Here is a 16,916-nt window from a genome sequence, read left to right on the forward strand (position 1 = left end):
GAGACCAGACAAAAAGATAGTAAAAGGAAGCTGGTTTGTTATGGGGAGCATAGATATTTCACAAGCAGGACTGTTGATGTTCACGTGGTCCCTTGACTCTGAAGAGGCCGTTAAAGGGGAGCCCAGGTCTCTGTCCAGAGACAGAGGACAGCGTTTACTGGCTCAAACTCTTGGCTCAGGGCAGGGCTGGAATCCTCTGGCTTCTCTTTTGGGTCTCTGTGGACACACCCCTTAGCCCCCCCCCCCCCACCGTGGTGGAGTGTCCCCAGGGAGCCCTGAGCGTGACTCTATCACTCCATCATTGGCAGGGAGTGCTCCTGAATCTGCTGGCACTGGAGCTGTAAGATTCCCACAACTTAGCGTGCCTTGGAGGGAAAGGACCCGCCTGAGCACGCTGTTCTTCTTCCTGGAGCCTGAGTGTCCCTTGAAATTAGATTCCCTTTGTTTATTTTCTCATAGCCTTAGTGATGGGTTCCTGCTGATTTAGAGAGAAGCTATGTATCCTGTGGAGGAGGCACTGAATAGCTGCTTTTCTATCCAAATTTGGGAAGTCTCTATGGCCCCCAAGTCTCCTGGGGGTCTGGGCAGAGCTCAGTTCCTATCTAGGCTGGAGGCTACTTGCCACTGGGGAGGGGTTAGCACTAGACGGTGAGCTCTGAGGTGCTGGCCCAGGTAGCCAGGGGTAGCCAAGAGTAGAGTTTGGTTCTACAATCTGCCGTCTGGAAGCCAGTTTGAATCATCTATTCGGCTGGTCAACACATTGACATTGAATTTAGGCTCTGTTGGCAGGCCCCTGCTGGCGTGCTCGCTGTCTCAGCCCTTTATACCATTCAGACCTCACTCATGGAAGCCTAGCCTCTGTCATCTCTTTAGAAAGTTTTTCCAACTTGCCTGATTTAATTCAATTCTGCAGTCATATTGTGGCCTTATTATATGTCAGTTTTTGGGCATCTCCCTCCTTTGGCCTCTAGCAATGGCCATTTGTTTTTCCCAGCTGATCTCTTCTTTGTTCTGATGAGTTAGTGTTGTCTCTGCAGTGAGAGTAGAGCCCGTGGGGCCAGAGACCACATTGCCTTGTGCACTTAGCACCCTGCAGGAGGTGTGGACAATTTGAGGGCCACTCCCAACATAAGGATTTCTATTGTTTCCAGGTCTTACTGAGCACTCCATCCTTTGTGTCGCCAGCATTCCCCTTGGGGATGTTTCTCTCAGCACTCATACACAGGGATGCTTGTTTGTCTACAGGTTTTTCTCCTTTTAATAACTTATGAGCCATTTGAGGACAGAGGCTGCATTTTAAATGATCTTAGGAATGTAGGAAGAACCATGGATTCTGACACTCTGCTTCCATGGATGAACTGTTAACTCAGCATGTCATTCCAAACACAGCCAGTTGGGCCACAAAACATGCTCCACTGGCTAGAATAGGGGATCATGCAGAATTTGCTCTGCTGCTGGTTAGAGTCTGGCCGAGCTCTGCTCCTGCTAGAAAGCATGAGGAAGCTCTTCCTGGTGGAACAGAAACAGATGTACCCACAAGAGCTGCCTCATGAGCCTTCCAAGCCATCCATGTGCCACCTTGCTGTCTGGGTTGTCAAGAGTATTGAGGTAAGAGAGGGATGTGCATGTGCCTAGCCTGGTGTGTGCCACAGAGTGGGTACATAATGAATCAAATGAGAACACAGAGCCATTGCCACCTGTGGGTTGTGATTTAGAACTCAAGCAAATAATGAAGGGGTGTCTAGCTTAGGAAATCAATCCAACCACAGGATTTGGCAGGGTCTGGAGTATGTGAACTTTCTTCCCTTTGTAGCTCCCGGTTTTCCATCCTCTGGTCCTAGGACATCTCTCTTCAGCCCGGGATATGTGTGGTCTCAGAGAATCTTACCTCCCTGTCTGGACTGTGAATTTCTGAAGGGTGATATCCTGGCTAGTTTGCTCTGGGCCCCAGGCACCTTGCTTGGTCCAGCAGAGTGACAACTGAGGCTGATCTAGTGAGCTCTCTGGGGTACTCTAAGGTTGTCTTCCTGAGTTGCCATGGGTCAGGAGCTCTTGACCATAGCCCAGATGGGAGTGAGGTAGGGAAGCAGGAGTGCATGGCAATGAAGGAGGAGTCACCATCTTCATGAGGCTGTGGCACCACAGGTCAGCAGAAGAGCATCCTGGTTGGCTCCTGCTCACAGCAAAGTAGTGGCCTGGCAGTCCTCACCCACGTGGCTGATGAGGAGCTTCCTGACTTCTGAGGGCCCACTGACCTCTGGCCAGCTCTGGGCTGCTCCCCTGGTCCCTGGCAGATTGAGCTTGTTCTGGGCTTTCCAGAATGTGCTTCCCATCAAGCCTTCCTGTAGTTCACCCAAGCGTTTGAAGTGGGGAGCAAGGTAAGTTGATACCCGCTGTAGCTCAGGGCCTAGTTGAGCCTAGCAGCCCAGCCCTGATTACACAGGCCTGCTATGTGACCGGCCACATGGCTGACATGCAGGGGGACCGGAGAAGCTTATGATTCCCAGGAGGGGAGAGTGCAGGTCCAGGGCCCTGGTCCTGATGGACGATTGTTATTACAATGTGTGTGCAGTTGAATGACATCATGCTATGGAGTGCATGAATTTTTTTTGTCAGTCTTTTAACACAAGTTTATGTTTTTCAGACCTTAAAGCTGCAGGTCATTTTTTACATTTGCTATTGAGAGCAGATGTGACTGATCCCTATCGGGTTCTACTGAAAAACGGTGGGGTTGCAGAAGGTCAAATGCAGAATGCCTTTCAATCTCCATTATTACTTCCTCCACTCAGTAGTCTCAGCAGGAAGCCCGTGCTTGGAAATGGTGGCCTTCTGAAGACTCTCAAGCCTCTGAGCCCAGCCCCTGGCCACTGGTGATCCCCACACCATGAGCTACCTTGAGGCTCGGCAGTTGGCCAAGGGCAGAGAGCCTCAGAGGAGAGAGAGGATACTTAGCACTCTCTGGGGCTCAGCTTCCCCATTTAAACAAAGGGAGTGTGCGTTGGGATTGCCAAGTACTGTGAGATGCTCTTGACACTGCTGTTCTTTAGTTTTGTAACTCTTGGGTTTGGAGAGGCTCAGACTGGGGACTGTGTCTGACTTTGCTATGTGTCATTCCAGCAATTTGGGGAAGTTCAAGGAGATGTTTCTACTAGAGGCAAATATCTACCACTTCTCAGACAGCTGGCAAGAAGGAGAGATAGATCTGGTGTTCTCTTGAAGAGGATGATGAGGTGTCTTCTATGTTCACATATCATCTGGGTCATAGGGCAATTTTTGAGGGCAGTTATATTTTCATAGGCCGCCTTCACAGAAAAATTTCCAACCCAGACTTGGGAAAAGGTATTAAGTCAAAATCAAATTCTTATATTCACAGAAGTATTGGTGGCATGGGTTGATTAGGGGTGGGCCCAGTTAAAGACTCCTGTTTGGTGTCCACGATGTGGGGAAGCACTGACTTGTGAGAAACTGAGTCCAGGATCCTGATGCAAAGGAGATGGGAGAGGTCCAAGGTCTCCGAAGATGATCACAAGGGACTGCATCACCTAGACAGAAACACCACATTTGCTTCTGAGAGCGCAGTCAGACCTATTCCAGCATGATGTGACAGAGGTAGCACTAGCTGTTTCCCTCCTTGAGCTGCTGCCATGGCAAAGGAATGGAGGTAGGTACCTATGACATTCGGGGGAAGGTCTTTTGTTTCAGATGGGATATATGGCTCTGAGTGACCCTCGGGGGATTAACTCTCTGATTATCAGGACTTTGAGGCTACCATGGGAATTCATCCATGCATTTGTTCATCTACCCATGGATTGATTGATTGATTGATCCATAACCCCACCCTCCCATCCCCTCATGGATGCTTCACTCCAGAGGGAAGTGTTTGGAATGCCACAGACATGCAGGAAGCGGAAAAATGGGCAAAGCAGTGGAGTTGGATGGAGGTGCTTGAGAAACAGTGTCAACAGAGGCTTTTAACTGCAAGGGAACCAGTGACGTTGGGCATCATGGGCCTTTTCTGGCTCCCTCCCAGTGGCACATGTGATGTAACATTGTGCTATGTCCAACTGAAATGCGTGGGTGTTCAGGCATGTGTGTGTGTGTATGCACAGTGGGCGGAAAACTTGGAGTCCCAGGGCGGCACCCTCACCCTCAGAATCTGGGCATTTGGGAAAAAGGCGGTTCACATTAAAGGAGATTATTTGCTTGGTTTGCTTACTTAAAAAAAAAGTGTATATTCTTTTAAAGAAAATCATTCTTCTCTTTGACTTGGGAATATCCTTTTGTTTATAATGCATGTTATTGGGAATGTGGAGCATGGTGGCTTGCTTCTCAAAGCCAGTTGTGCTAGCCTGGGCTGCTGAAATCTCAGCATGGAGGGGCGAACAGAAGTCCTGGATGTCAGCAGCAGTAGGAACAGCTGGGCACTCACTTTACCTCTGACTCTTTATTCTCCATCTCTAAAACTAGGACAGTGCTAGCCACCTCACAGCCTAAGGCAGAGCTGCTTGTCCTCCTTCCACCCCAGGCCAGGGAATACTGTTCTAGCTATTTCTTTTTTTTAAAAAAGCTTTATTTTAATTCAAGTTAGTTAACATAGAGTGTGTTATTAGTTTCAGGAGTAGAATTTAGTATTTCATCAGTTGCATATAACACTCAGTGCTCATCATATCACATGCCCTCTTTCATGCCCGTCACCCAGTTATCCCATCCCTTCACCCCCTCCCCTCCAGCCACCCTCAGTTTGTTCCCTAGAGTTGAGTCTCTTATGTTCTAGCTATTTCTATAAACATCTCAATGACAGTGATTCCAGGACCTAGATACCACAGCTGTAAAATGATGATCATCATATCTTTCCTCCCCGCCTGCTTCCCGGGGACAGCATGGGGACAAGGTGTACCCATGGGAAGTGCTTTGAGAAGTGATATGGGCTCAGGCTTGTGTGAAGCATGGAGGCAACAAGGAGTTAAACATTTTGGCAGAGAGCAGGCTGTTCATTTTCCAGGGGGGTCCTTCTTCAGACACCTCAGATTGGCCTTACTTTAAAGAGGAGGCAGCAGTTTTTAGCACAGGACTCTGAGCAGAGGAAGGCCAGAGTGAGTCCTTTCTCAGGCCTCATGGGAAGTTTGGCAAGCAGTATTAATAAAGGCATCTTTTTTTCCTTTCTTCAACATAAAATGCCAGGTTACGGTTGGCTAAAGCGTTGTAGCATCGGAGCCAGTTAATCTTCTGAGTCCATATTTTTTATGGGCACTGCGGGAGCTGTCCTGGGTTTTTGTTTCCAGCAGTGGGATATCAGGATTTTTATCCTATGGTATATCCAAAGAATAATTCTGCTTCCCTTTGATGTTCCTTGGACATCTTGAGGCACTTAGGGTACATTCTCAGGGAAGGTTGGAGGACAGGGTTACAGGGCCTTCATTATGTTATTAAAATAGATCCAGTGAAGGAAGACTGTGAATTTTTTGAGCAGAAAGCTGCATTGCTAAGTGGAAGGCTGATTCAGAAGTCACTTCTTGCCCTGACTTCTTGAACCAAGAACAGTATTTTATTGCAGTTTGTGCAGAAGATGTTTTGCTGCCCGTATAATTGTTTCACAGTTATAGGTTAACATGGATTGTTTTTCCTGACGTTTGGAAAAATCATACCTTAACGAAATGTAGTTTGGATTGAAAAAACAATAAAAAAATGTTGTCTGTTTATAGCCTTGAAATTCGTTTACCAAATCGGTTGTTACTTTGGGATGACTGCAGCAGTCTCCTTGAGTGGCATTTCTTCCCCTGGTCTTTGCTCAGCAACCTAGCTAGCACAGCCCAGCCCAGCCAAGGTGATTTTCCTAAGGGGCTACTTCCATTACATAGTTCTGCCCAAAAGGCTTCAATGGCTCCCACTGCATCCAGAAGAAAGGTACGATTAGCCAAATCCATCAAACTCTTCTGATCAGCCTTGCTGAGCCCTTCCAACCCTCCCTGTCTCCCAGGTGGGGAGCCTCCTGCAGCCCCGGAGGCACTCTGCTGCATCCCCTAACACACCAGGTGCTTCTCAGCCCCTCGTATCTGTTCATGCCATTACAATTCCTAGCATTCCTTCTCCATCCCCTCACCCCTATCCATTATCATCCAACTCACCCCCTTGTCCAGGACAACCCTCACCTCTTTTATTTTTTTTTTCCCTCACCTCTTTTAAAAAGCCTTCTCTGATCATTTCAGCCTCGTGCACTTCCCCTTCCCCAACCCCAATTTGACACTCACTTTGTGGGATATTGGGAAGAGTAACACAGCCCTGGTTTTGAAGCTTGCTATGTGACCTCAAGAGATTTGTTTGATGTCTCTGATTTCCTCATCTCTACAACATAGACATACATGCTTACCTCACAAGTGTGCTATGTGGATACATGAGACAATTTAGATGAAAACTATTAGTATAGCATCTGCACTTGGTGGGTGCACTCAGAATGTTAGTTTCTTGCCCAGCTTCTGGCACTCACTACATTTGAGTAAGTATACTTGTCTGAGGACCTGCCATACCACTGCTCATGGGCTCTAGCTCTTGGAGGGTGGGAACTCATCTGGACTCTCCTACAGTGACTTGCATGTGATGGGTCAAGCCCCTGAGTGCATGAACATTATGTGGAAGGAAGGCTGATGGGCTTCCAAAGGTAGTTACATCACAGCCATGCCCATGAGGGCGGAGCCAGTGTCACTCAGGCCTTGCATCCATAAAGCTGGTTGAGTTGTCTTGCCTCTCTTCACTGGATAGCAGAAAGGGCCCTTGGCATCCCCACAGGATAGAGAGTAGGAAAGAGGTTGGCTCTAAAACATAGTCTAGCCCTTGGGGCTCAGGAAACATGTTAGTAATGAACTTAACTGGAGACCTCTTAATCAGCTGGCCTGTCTTGCCTGTGTGCCCAATGAAACCACAAAGGAATGCCAGGGGACTATGTGAAGGTCTTTAGCTATTTGTAGAAGAGGGTTAGGAGGAACATTTGGAGAGATGCAGGCAAATGAAGTCAGTGGCGGAGAGGGCACAGGGCCATATGAGTGCCCTGGGAGAGGTAGCTGGGCTGAGGCTTTGGGGGACAAACAAAGGAGGAAGCTCAGGGGTGCTCTGTGGACAAGCAGGGCAGTGGGAAGGCCTGCACCTGCTCTTCCACGGTCTTGTCCTGACCATCTATGTGGTCTTCAGGGTGTCACACCCAGCTGGGAGGTCCTGTTGAAATCCTATGTCTTCCCTGAAGCCATTCCAGATCCTTCACATAGAGGGATCTGCCCTCAGTGTGCTGTCGTCTCTGTGCCCTCACTTGCCCAGAGTCCTCACCGATGGCCAGTGCACTCACATGTCACTGTTCCTGTCACCGTCCTTCTGAGGGACACCAATGGAGAATTTCCGAGTCCCTGGCACCGCACTAAGGCCTGCCATGGAGTCTCTCCTTTAATCTCCATGAGAAATTCATGAGGTAGGTGATATTTCCCCTGTGTCAAAAGTATGCAAGCTGAGGCGGAGAGGCTGAGTGATTCGCCTGAGACAGACCACCTGTCAGGAGGAGTCAGATCTGAACCTGATCTGCCTATGGGATTTGCACTCCTACCCGCCACATATCCTGTCCCTCACTTTGCTAAGTAAGGCGCCCTGCAAATGGCAGGTATTTTACTGTTACTGCTGTTGCTGTAATGATTTCAGTATCGATGCTGACAGTCTGCTGCTGCCTGCTGCGACAACCACTGTGATAGTGTTAGCCGCTATAACTGCAGCTGCCACAGCTACAGCCATAGCTATGGCATCTGTAAGTCCAAGGATGACAACTCTGACAGCAGCCATAACAACTACAATGACACTGCCACCACCACTAGCTAGTTCCTCCTTCCCCCTGGCCGGGCTGTGCCTCCCTGAGGGCAAGGATCAGGGAGTTAATCACTCTTTCTTGTTCTATCTTCCAAGGCAGCATGCTTCCACTCCTGGGCTCTGGAGCCCTGATGCTTCAGTTCACACCCTAGCTCTGTCACTTCCTGGCTGTGCAACACTGGGCAGGTGGCTTAATCTTTCTGTGCCTTGGTGTCTCTCTTGAAAAAGGTGCTAATGGTGGCACACCTTGCTCTACAGGACAGCCGGGAGGACTGAGTGAGCTGTTACACGGGAGGTACGTGAAACAGAGGCTGGCACACAGGTGCTTTATGTGATGGCCATCCGACCCCCACCCTCCCCTGGCCCCTACTATAGCACCCGGTGCTAAGCAGATTCTCATAAATTCCAATTGAAAGGGAAGATTCTAGAGTGGTGAGCAATGTAGCCAAGGGGCTTGTTTGGTGACCTGGGAACACAGAAATGTGAGTCCACCTGCTCTTTTACAAACCACCGGGGAGGAGCAAACCTGTGCATTGGGCAAGCGGCATAGCGTTTGGTCATGTTGGAGAACACACAGCCATTTCCTGGATACTCTGGTTGGAGTTCTGCATGTGTCCTCATGATCAGTTGGAAGAGCCTCCTCTTGAACTGGTTTGGGAGGAGCTGGAAAGAAGAGTGTGGGGGTGTTCCGATGAGGCAGAGTGAGGGTGGGAGAGGACGGGGGAGTGACGCATGTCCCAGGGGCAGGGGGGATCAGAGGGGAGACTAAGGGGTGTTTGCTGCAGGACTCAGGGCTGCAGTGTCCCGTGTGTAGACAGGAAAGCAGGCCAGGTACTGATGTGGACAGAAGGCCCCTAAGTCCCGGGTACACAGTGAGGGTGTGCAAGGCCCATAGTCTCCCTCGTGCCCTAGGGAGAGGTGTGCTCATCCTCTCTGAACCCTTCAGCCCGTGGCCTGCATGTCCCTGGCTGCTGTGACAGGGCCAGGTGTCTGACATCAGACCCACCTGGCCACTAAGTAATAGCTTTTCCACGCCAACTGCTCCAGAGCTTTAGGCAGCACTTGCTCAGTTTCTTCTGCAAAATGGGGACAACACCACATCATATTTTTATGAGGATTCGATTACATGATATTTACAAAGGGCGTGGTGCATTGAAGATGATAAATATTAGTATTTTAATTCTCTCCTGCTGGTTCTCAAGGTGTGGTTGGCAGGATCGGTATCGCATGGGAACTTGTCAGCTATGCAAATACTCGAACTCCATCCCAGACCTACTTAATCTAAACTCTACGTGGGGCCCAGCAATCTGGGCTCTAAGGAGCCCTCAAGACTAAGAGCTTTGATCTGGTGCAGGTCCAGGGTGGCTCAAGGCCCCAATGTTGAGGCTGCTCAGTGCAGGGGCTGGTACACAGTGGGTGCTCAAAACCTGACAGCTCCCCTTCTTCCCTCCTACCTGGGCAAGTTTTACCCGAAGAGGTTAATGCTACTGCAGACCTCCTGGAGGTGAAAGGGCCTTGTTCCCCTGGAGGATAGACACATTATGACGGCTTCATTTGATTAAAAGGGGATGTTGATCATTAGTTATGACCCAAATTTCTTCTCTCCCCAGCAATCACTCAAAGTGTTCCCAGATGCGCAGGGGGCTGTTGGTTACCTGTGAACACAACATCCCTTTATAATGAGGACGCTCATGCGAACAGAGACTCAGAGAAGTCTAGCGGCCTCCCCGCCCCCTCAGGCCTGCCGTACGTTTGATGGAGTGAATGATTGAGGGGAAACATATGCATTCCAGATTGGACCCGAAATGCTGGGCTTGGAGAGGCGGCCTGCTTCCAGCAGCAGCCAAGGGGAGGTGGGGAGCTCTGCAAGTATTTGTTGTTCCCGTGGGGCTAATTATGGACTTTTAGAGGCAAGTAGCCGCCCCAATTTCGGTTAGCACAGTTGTTCGTTACTGCATAATTAAGAGAAGGGGGAGCAGTCTTGGTGGGGAGCAAGGAAAAGGGAAGGCCAAATGCAAATAGCTTGGTTACTTTTGTCTGAGGGAGACTGGGCAGCAGTCAAGGTCAAATGCTCAGCGGCTGGACACAGAGGGCCCAGGCATTGAGGCGGGAGTGGGGTGGCAGGCCGGGAGGTGGCTCCCGCTCCACAGGCATAGAGATGGAGGAAACAGCCCTGCCTTAGGCAAGTGTGACTGGTTTTAAAGGATTACTGCCCCACTTGCCCTAAGGTGGGTTCACTTTTAAAGAATGAGCTTTGCCCCCTGGTTCAGGCTGCAGACAGGAATCTTCCATCTGCAGGGGAGGGGATGGGCCTCCTGAGGCCTCTGATGATGTGATGATGTTGAAAGGAAATTTATGGGACATGGACAGAGCCCCGCCACACGGGAAGCGAGGCGGGGTTTGCACAGCCCTGAGCAGGAACCCATCAGGGCACCGGGGTGCCAAGGGCTCAGAGCCCTGCCAAAGCTGGTTGTGAGGGACGAGACAGGAGGCCAGGCACCCGGCCTCACACTGAAGACTGTGGTTACAGCAGCTCTTTCCTTCCAGGAGCTAATGTGTCCTAAGCCTTTTGTGCTGCCTGCCTGAGTGAAGACAGCGTCAGGCCCCTGAACTGTGGGGTGAGGAGTTGAGAGCCTGACAGACCCTTAGTGGAGGGAACTCTGGGGGAAAGGTGAGCAGGTGGAGGAGGAGATGAGAAGCCAAATGTGCAGGGCAAGGGAAATATCTGCCCTTGTGAACAGCTCCTCTCCCCGTGGGGCCCAGAAGGTTCCAGAAATCTTTGGTTTAAGAAAGCTTGAAAATATAACATGAAGCCCTGGGCTGGAAGTCAGGGGCCCTGGGTCTTAATGCAGTCTTGCCATTAACTGGCTATGGGACCTTGAAGCTTCTGATGTTCCTTGATAGCCTCATATGTAGAACAAGGAAGGGAATGAATGTTCTCAGGGCCTCTTTGAAGCCACTGGCTCTTGGCCTACATCACTGTGGTAGAGAAAATAGAGTTATTATATGTTTCCGCTTTGATCATGAGGCCACCTCTCCCTCAGCTTCCCAGGTGGGAGGTAAGCTTGAAAGAAAAGACACAGGAAGAGGCTGGGGACATGAAGCTGAATGGTCAGGGTGGGGACCATGTAGGCTCCTGAGGCTTGTGTTCCTGGTTTTTAAGAATAGGACTCCAGGGGGAGGAAGGAGAGAGCCCTTCAAAAACAAATACATTTGAGGGATGCCTGGGTAGCTCGGTGGTTGAGCTGAGCATCTGCCTTTGGCTCAGGTTGTAATCCCCGGAGTCCTGGGATCTAGTCCCATATCAGGCTCCCCACAGGAACCCTGCTTCTCCCTCTGCCTATGTCTCTGCCTCTCTCTGTGTCTCTCATGAATAAACAAATAAAATCTTTTAAAAAGGAGAAAAGGAAAGGAATACATTTAATGTCTGACCAAACCCCACAACAGGTTCTACTTCATGGAGAGAAACCGTTCCTTGTCTTCCATAATCTGCTCAAGGAGGAAGGTGGGCATTTGGGAATGTCTCGGGAAGGAAAGATGTTGTAAGTTTCCTATTGCTGCTGTGATGAATTACCACAGACTTGGTGGTCAGAAACCTTGTAAATTTGTTATCTTACAGTTCTAGAGTGTGGAGTCCAAAATGGGTCTCGCTGGGCTAAAAGCCAGGTGTTGGCAGGGCTGTGTTCTTTTGGGAGGCTCTAGGGGAGGATCTGTTTCCTTGCCTTTTCCAGTTTCAAGAGACTGTCGAGATTCCTTGGCTCGTGGCCCCTTTCTCCTCCTCCAAAGCCAGCAAAGTGGGACAAGACGTTCTCACACAGCATCACTCTGACACGGACTCTTCGACCTCCCTCTTTCATGTTGAAGGACTTCTGTGATCGCATTGGGCCTGCCTGGATAATCCAGGCTTCTCCCCATATTTTAATGTCAGTGGATTGGCATTAATTCCATCTGCTCCCTCAATTCCCGTTTGCCATGCAAGGTAACACATGAACATGTTCTAGGAATTAAGACCTGTGCATCTTTGGGAAGCCATTATTCTGCCTACTGCGGATGTTATTTTGCAAAGAGCAATTGCAAGCCCGGACTGCAGTGGGTCCCCAGTGACAGTGGACTCATTCCCCAGATTGGTTCCGGGCAGCCTTTTGAGTTGGGGGAACTCTCCTTGCCCTGACTCAGGCCAGGTGTCTTTCTCAGGCTCTCTCTTGCCCACAGGAAGGGCTGTCACTGCACCGTTGAACATTCCGGGCCTCTGTGGGTGGGACACCTGGAAAGCAAGCTTCTCCAGGATGAAGGAGATCTTTCATTCAGCCATTACCAACCTTTCTTTGTGGTGGGTGGGGGGTGGGGAGTGAAGGTGGTGAGGTCCAAATTGGAGGTGAACCGGTTTCATTCATTCCATAAAGACTCATAATAGACCCATTGAAGTCTGTTAACTCTTTCCCTGCTGTGAGGCTTAACTCCCTTTAAAATGTCAACAACTTGAAAGCAAGGAGCTATGATTTGCTTGCCAGGGGCCTTTGCTCAGCAAAATTTATTGTCGAGAGATGCCATAAAAGGTTTCCCAGACTCTGGACCCTTCTTGCTTTGCCAACCTCTTTTCGGTTGTTGTTGTTGTTGTTGTTGTTTTCCCATAAGGATTTCACTTTCAGGTTTTATTTTTACTTTTTCTTCTGCAGGGCTAATTTTTTTTTTTCCAGAACCTCATTATACAATAGGAGCATCATGTCAGTAGGAGCTTCAATATGTCTGTATAGTGATTTGGCTTTCTTGTCACCTAATGTAAGTATCAAACATTCCTGATGGGTTGGTGGCTGCTTTCCATAGTTCCCAAGCTGGCTGAGTATTGGAGGAATGTCGCCTGTCCCTTGCTGCTTGGCAGGAGGTTGTTACTGAGATTCCCCACTTAGGGCTGAAGCTCCAGCTCAAAAAGACTGGCATGCTTTTCCACTGGCTTTAGAGGGTGCTTTTGGGGAAGCTGTCTGACTTCCTCCACAGACCTCCTGGCTGTGGCAGGAAGCCCATTTTTTCTATATAGCTAGATTAATTTGAGAATTTCTTTTAACTAAATGAAAAAATAAATGTAGCATGTTGTTTTGCAGCAGGGAAGAATATTTCTCTGTAGAAGAAATCAGTCTGCTTGTGAGAGACAGTGGGACCCTTGACCTGATCCTGAGGGACTTTGAGCTTTGCTTTGGTCAGTTTGCTCTTGTGGTTTGTGTCTATGGAGTGGTTCTTGGGTCAAGGATGCCCCACTGCACTCAGGGTCCCTGGCCTTCTCCCTACCATCCCAGGGACAAAACTAATACATAAAGGGATCTTCCCTGTAACAGTTGTACACTGTTGCTCCTGCTAGAACTCACACTGGGTCAGTTATGTGCAAGTGATGAATCACTAAAATCTATCCCCAAACTAGTACTATACTAAATGTTAACTAACTAGAATTTAAATAAAATCTCGAAAGAAAAAAAAGAAAACCTCAAACTGGGCCTATATTTAAGTCAGAAATTCAGTTCTATTAGACAGCAGCACCATCCAGTAGAAATAACATGGGAGCCACATACATGTTTATAATACAAATTATATATGTGATTTAAAATTTTTCTAGTAGCCCCATTAAAAAGTAAAAAGAAACAGGTGAAATTAATTTTTATAACATTTTATTTAACCTGGTATGTCCAAAATATTATCATATCAACATGTAATCCATGCAAAAACATTAACCAGATACTTTACATTCGTTTTCTGCACATTCAGTCTTCAAATGTGCGTATTTTACAGTTAGAGCATATTTCAATTCAGATGCTAAATTTTCCTTGGCAATACTTGATCTATATTTAGAGTTCATAAAACTGAGTGTTGAAAAAGTAAATTCACATACCCAAATTGTTCCAAACATACTTAAAAGTTTTCCAAAAACTGACTCCAGTATCAGTTTTAAATTTTATATTAATAAAAATGAAATAAAATGAGAAATCCAGCTCCCCAATGATAGTAGTTATGATTCCAGTGTTCCCTAGCCACATATGGTTGGTGACCGAACTGGTCACTGTAGATGGAGGGTGTCACTCTACAGCCCCACGGCAAACATTTGGGCCTGGAGGCTCAGGCTGTGGGTGGGGTCCAAAGAGCCCTCCCCCACACTGCAGAAGCTACAGTATCCATTCTGATCTTGCACCTTGCTGCCCACTGCTCTGTGTTCTTTTACAAGGGCAGAGACCTGCTCCTGGGGCTTTCATTCTTTTTTGTGCAGCGATCAATTTGCACATTCAATAAAATTAGGTACTGGTACTGGATATTGCACTGAGTTATGCAGAAGAGTCTTAGTTTATTGAAACATTGGAGGGGCACAGACAATATATGTAGGGAAACAAATGAGCAAGATCATCTCAGATAGTGATGATTGCAACAAGGAAAATAAGAGATAATAAGTAGAGACAATAATCCAGTGGGTGGGCAGATAGAGTGGAAACTTCTTGAGCAGGTCAGGGAGTTATTTTGAGGGTGGGCCTTTGGAAATGAGACTGAGGGGAAGTGAAGATTTGAGAGCATGATCATGCCGGTCAGAGGATTCAGTGCACAGGATTGGGGGTTTGAAAACGAGGAGGCCATGAGGGTAGAGCCCAGCAAGTCTTTCAGCAGGCCATAAGGACTAGGAGGCTAAGGTCATCCACATCACCCCTCCAGTGTGGGTGGAGTGGTGCCTGCATGCTCAGGCCCCAGATTTGGACTGCCTGTGTTCAGATCCCAGCCCACCCACTAGCTGTGTGCCCCGGGGCTGTTACTTAGCCTTCTGTGCCTCTTTTGCACATTTGTAAATGGGGATGATAGCCCCATCAGTGTGGCTGCTGCAAAGATTGAATGTGTTACTACATGTAGACATCTGGCAGATTCCAAGGGTCTGGATGTGTTAGTAGTCATAATGGTTTGTTCATCAAACATGTTCTGAGTGCTGGCCAGGCCAGCCCAGTGCTGGGCACTCTCACAGCTCCAGGAAGAAGATAGGGACATGAGAGAGACAGTTAGCTGAGGTCCAGGTTTTGGTATCTGTGGTTACAGCTTCCTCTGGCAGTGGCAGCTGCCCCACTGTAAGCTGAGAGGGCCCAGAGTCCAGGCAGGAAGCTCATGTCTACATTCATGACTCACTTGGCCCACAGAGCATGTACAGATATCATGGAGAGGCTGGTTCGGCAGCAGGATGGGCATTCCTTGGCCTGAGGGCCAGGTCTTGGCCTCGGGGCCCATCCCCATCACTTGTCCCTCTGCATCACTTGTTTGTTGACAGGTTATCATGGCAACAGGGGAGACAGAAAAAAAATCAATAATCAGCACAGAATAAAATGGAACAATTTGGACTTTTGTTTCAAATTAGTTAGAATTCTGTCTATAGTGTTTCCCTCGGGTCCTGGTTGTTTTCTTCAGTCTTTGGGTATCTCTTTGTCTCTTGCCTTGGAGAACATGATATTTTAAAAATACACTCATCCCCAAGGTTCAAAAAAAGTTTTCTTTTTCCCACATAGAATACATGTGAGGGAAGATCCGGTCCCTCTGGGAATTGGGGTTTTGGAGGACGAGGCTGCTGATGCAGGGCCCAATAAGGGAAGGCTGTGAAGAGCACCTATTGTCATCCTTCATTTTTAAAACCTCCATCAAGTTCCACCTGTGTTCAACAATGCCCATTGAGTGTTTAGAATGTTCCAGAGATAAGGAAGGAAGCCTGGTGGTAGGTGTTTTCCCACGATGTTAGTTACTAGTGTGGGGGACACTCAGAACTTTGATTAGGTGCACAAGCCAAGCACAAGAGTCAGAAGGGAAGGCTCAGTCTAGCCTTGGAGTTCCCCTCTGTTTCACAGCTTGAGAGGAGATGAATGTGGCCCACACAAGTTCTGAAACTGAAATGCTGGTCTGAGGAGCAGAAGTGGCACTGCATAGGCTCTGGGAATAGAGCTTTAATCAACAGAGATGAAGCTTCCTGGCTGCCACAAGTCCCATGTTTTAGTTGAGGGAATAATTCTGTAATTGTATACTATAATATAATACTACTGTACATGAGCAGTGTGTATACAGCCTATTAAATATTGATGTGGGCTATGATGGGAAATAAATGACGTGACCACTAGGGAGTGTTGTGTTTGTGTATAGGGTTCAATTTTAGGTAGGATGGCCAGAGACAGATTCACTGTAAGATTGACATTTGAGTCAAGATCCAAAGGAAGGAAGTGAGTGAGCCCTGGAGATCTTTGAGGAAAGAACATTGTAGGGAGAGAAGCAGGTATATAAGCCTCAAGGCAGGACTGTCTGGTGTGTTCACAGAATAGCAAAGAAGCAGATGTAGCTGGAGGGGGATGAGCAGGAGGTGAATGTAGAGAGGTAGTTAATAGGGGTTCAGTGGGGTGGGATACATGTTGTTTATGGCTATGTAAGGACATTAGCTGTGAATGAATTAAACGGAAGCTTCTGAGCAGAGGGATATGATTTGACCTGGGTTTTTAAAGAATCCCTTTGGGCTAGTTTCCAAGATCTATAAAGAACTTATTAAACTCAACAGCAAAGAAACAAACAATCCAATCATGAAATGGGCAAAAGACATGAACAGAAATCTCACAGAGGAAGACATAGACATGGCCAACAAGCACATGAGAAAATGCTCTGCATCACTGGCCATCAGGGAAATACAAATCAAAACCACCATGAGATACCACCTCACACCAGTGAGAATGGGGAAATTAACATGGCAGGAAACCACAAATGTTGGAGAGGATGCGGAGAAAGGGGAACCCTCTTGCACAGTTGGTGGGAATGTGAACTGGTGCAGCCACTCTGGAAAACTGTGTGGAGGTTCCTCAAAGAGTTAAAAATAGGTCTTCCCTATGGCCCAGCAATTGCACTGCTGGGGATTTACCCCAAAGATACAGATGCAATGAAACACCAGGACACCTGCACCCCGATGTTTATAGCAGCAATGTCCACAATAGCCAAACTGTGGAAGGAGCCCCGGTGTCCATCGAAAGATGAGTGGATAAAGAAGATGTGGTTTATGTATACAATGGAATATTCCTCAGCCATTAGAAATGACAAAT

The 16,916-nt window shown here is 48.0% G+C and overlaps 1 protein-coding gene and 1 long non-coding RNA gene across 2 annotated transcripts in view; both read left to right on the top strand.

Moving 5' to 3' along the window:
• The window catches only part of OSR1 (odd-skipped related transcription factor 1), a 365,031-nt gene that overhangs the window by 34,142 nt on the left and 313,973 nt on the right, over positions 1-16,916 (top strand).
• On the top strand, positions 592-12,369 carry LOC140601684 (uncharacterized). Its single transcript, XR_012004687.1, has 3 exons — positions 592-3,661; positions 7,306-8,134; positions 9,450-12,369. It is a non-coding gene; the product is annotated as an uncharacterized lncRNA (long non-coding RNA).

Source organism: Canis lupus, chromosome 12, assembly GCF_048164855.1.
Source record: "Canis lupus baileyi chromosome 12, mCanLup2.hap1, whole genome shotgun sequence".
In the NCBI taxonomy this organism is placed as follows: Eukaryota; Metazoa; Chordata; class Mammalia; order Carnivora; family Canidae; genus Canis; species Canis lupus.